The following is a 3,361-nucleotide window of genomic DNA, read 5'->3' on the forward strand; positions in this document are numbered from 1 at the left end:
CATGTGCCTAAACAAGGCAAGAATATAATCCAACCAGCACCAGTATATTCCTGCATGAAAGAATAAGCATCTGCTCCCTCTCCTATCTTGCATAATGAAGCCATGTGCAATATTCAGATGTTGCTAAAACACTTCAAATACTTTGCTCAACTCTAGTAAAATAGTTTTTACAATGAGCCAACACACACGCGCGCGCGCGCAGATATATATATATCCTAACAACTTCATCTATGAGAAAACCATCTACTTTTGTGTTAAAAAAGATCCTCCACCTTTGTTGGTATAGAAAACATTGGAGATACATGATGACAAATAAATAAGCAATCCAGTAAATTCCCTTTCAACCAAGAATTAAATTAAGGGACGGGTAAATGCTTCCCGCAACCGCTTCTGGATCTCGCCTATCCTCTGTAATTTGGCCTCGGACGGCTCCTCCGGCCAGAACCCGCAGCAAACGGCTTCGAACTCCTCTTGGGTGAGATGGCTAAACTGGTTGAGGCATCTGTTGTTATTGTGGACCCCGATGGCGTAGCCAGCGTTGTGCTGGTCGATTTAGCGCAGGGCCTCCTTGAATATGGTGTACCGGTGCTCTTCGTGGGCGATGGAGCTGTAGGTAGTAACGGGTTTTCGTGCCTTCCACTCCGCGAAGATCTCGCGCGTTTCCTCCTCGCTCCTCCCCCTCTCCCAGGAGAAGACGGAGTAGCCTGCGTCATGCCACCGCCGGTCGATGAGGCCGAGCCTGTGCTTGAACATGGTGTACGCGCGCTGCTCCTCCTCGGCGAGGGAGCTGTTGGTCGTGCCGTGCATGGCCTTCCACTCCGTGAAGATCTGCCGGGTCTCCTCCTCGCTCCTCTTCCTCTGCCAGCTTTCCGATGTGTTGCTGGTGGCCGCCGCCGTCGCCACTAGCGACACCAGCAAGAGCAGCAACAGCGGTGACTCCACCATGACCCTGCTCATCACGAGGGGATCAATTGAAGGCGAGCGGACTACGTACGTAGATGAGATGTGTGGAAGCTAGGGCGGAGCTCGATGGATCTCTCGTCAAAACGCTCGCTCGATGTAAGTTCATTTCTTTTCTATTTTCCTCCTCGCTTATCCAAAACGGCGGCACTACCGTGCTTATATACACGTATACGCACGCAGCACCTGACTCAACATGACTTGGTGATGGACTCTATCACCTATTCGTACTAGTACTCGCAATCCTACTCTGACTAGGAAACATAGACCTACACCTGTACAACTCCTGAGCTAGTCAACCTAAACTCAGTTAACTTACACCACCTGTGCAAGCAAACCAGCTCAAGATTATTTCTAACAGTTTGGATAGTCCATTTGGTCTGTATAGGCTGTATATTTAAAGGCTCAGATCGAGAAGGGACGGACGTAGACTGAGAGGTACACAAAAAAAACTGGGCATATATAGCAAGACCCACGACGCTCTACTACCTAAGCCCTAATAATTTTTGTGATAGTGCTAACTACGACTCAACTACTTAATTTCGTGTAACAATATTGTGAACTCTCAATTATTCATTTGACCTCGATGCACATCAAACGCAAATGCATGCTCCTCTAGGAGCAGTTGCGTGCATGTCGGCGCCATGCAACTCTATCAACTTCCTCCGCGGGCGCTTACTCACGCGCCAAATATAACGACCGGCGCCAATAATTATAGTTATGGGGCCTGCAGCAACCCCCGGTTGGAATAAAATGTAAGAGCATCCACGGGACACGGTCAACAAGCCATATGCCGAGGACCGGATCTCAACGCCAATCTGACGGCAGTAGCGGGGAGCAGTGTGCTGTGTGCATAGCGAATTCACTCTCTCAATTGAAACGGTACTAGACAGAGATGAGCGGTTCGCCGCGCCGCCTGCCAAGCGTTGGCACTTGGTGCGGATTTTGCGACGCATCTATTGGCAGTTTGATCAGCTTTTTGACACGAAGTTAGCAGTTGACTCCCGGTGTACCCAGCTGGCAACCTAGCGGCCGTGACAAAAAGTGAGAAACAGAGAAAGATAGAGACACATGCCAAGAATGGATCAACTCAGTCAACTGCACAGGCTAAAAAAGCTAGCACACCAAGAACTAGGACTTCAGCCGGTCTAAGACTAGAGGAAATCGACCGACCGCATATAGTTCCCAAAGGTGCGTACTCTCTCCGGTAAAAAGTGTACATTTGGCTTTAAAATTTGTCCAAAAAAAGTATACTTCTATCTTCCCAATGCACTTTAAAGTAGAAAAAAATACTTCTCTCTCATCACACGGTAATCAAGACCAATAGCAATCTACACATGGTCTTCTAAATTTCTACATGCACTTAGCTCATTGGGGGTTAGTTAATTAAAGAGGAGAGAGATGGTGGCTTGCACTTTTCCAATGTATTTTTTAATTCACTCCATAATTTGTCCTAAAATCTCTAGATGTACACTCTTCACCGGACGGAGGGAGTAAGTGTTAAATATTCCAACTGCTTTACTTGTTGGAGCAATATTCATGTGCTAACAATATTTTATCTTTAATAATAGCAGCTTATGGGAAAGGTGCAAGGTGCCTTAGACCTCTTCCAATGCAAAGTTGCTTAGATGAGGTGCTAAGTGCATTAAATACCTTAACAACTCAACTCTCCAATGCATAGGTGCTTAACTTGTTGTTGCTAAGCTTACTTTATTTAATAATGGATGCTGATAACGCCCACACGTATGGCATACTAGACATCCGTCCACACACCGTGTATGGCGTAAGCAGGAGGCAGCCCACACGGGTCATGTGTGGGCGAACATTAAACTGCCCACACGTGTGGGCGCAGCTACTTCGTGTCACACGCCTAACAAGTACTACTCATCCCACCCCGCGCGTGTGGCACGAAGCAAAAATGCCCACACGTCCCGACGTAGGTACATTAGTAACCTATGCGATGATGCTTTAGTTGCCATCCGGGATGGCAAATGTAGTTGTAAAAGCATGGCAACTCTCTCTGATTTGGTTAAATAAAGTTGCCGTGTATGATTAACTACTTGCCACATGTGGTCAAATAAATAGTTGCCATGTGTGTTTACATAGTTGGCATGTGTGGTCCAATCATAGCTGCCATGTATGGTTAATCATAGTTGCCATGTGTGTTTACCTGGTTACCGCGTACGCGCAACTGCAGTTGCCATCTGCCAAGTAATCATAGTTGCCATGTGTGTTTACCTAGTTGCCGCATACGCGCAACTGTAGTTGCCATCTATCACTGTACGAGGGTCGTCTAGGCGAAGAGCAGTTCACCCACACGCGTGTGGACTGGTTGGTGACTGTGTGGGCGAGAAATGCTTAGCCCACATAGCGCAGCTGGCAACCGCACGCTGCGGGTCAT

General features: G+C 47.5%; 1 pseudogene; it reads right to left on the reverse strand.

Moving 5' to 3' along the window:
* Window positions 1-351: 351 nt before the first annotated feature.
* On the reverse strand, window positions 352-945 carry LOC109757223 (uncharacterized; annotated as a pseudogene).
* Window positions 946-3,361: the final 2,416 nt, after the last annotated feature.

Source organism: Aegilops tauschii, chromosome 3 (assembly GCF_002575655.3).
Source record: "Aegilops tauschii subsp. strangulata cultivar AL8/78 chromosome 3, Aet v6.0, whole genome shotgun sequence".
NCBI lineage: Eukaryota > Viridiplantae > Streptophyta > Magnoliopsida > Poales > Poaceae > Aegilops > Aegilops tauschii.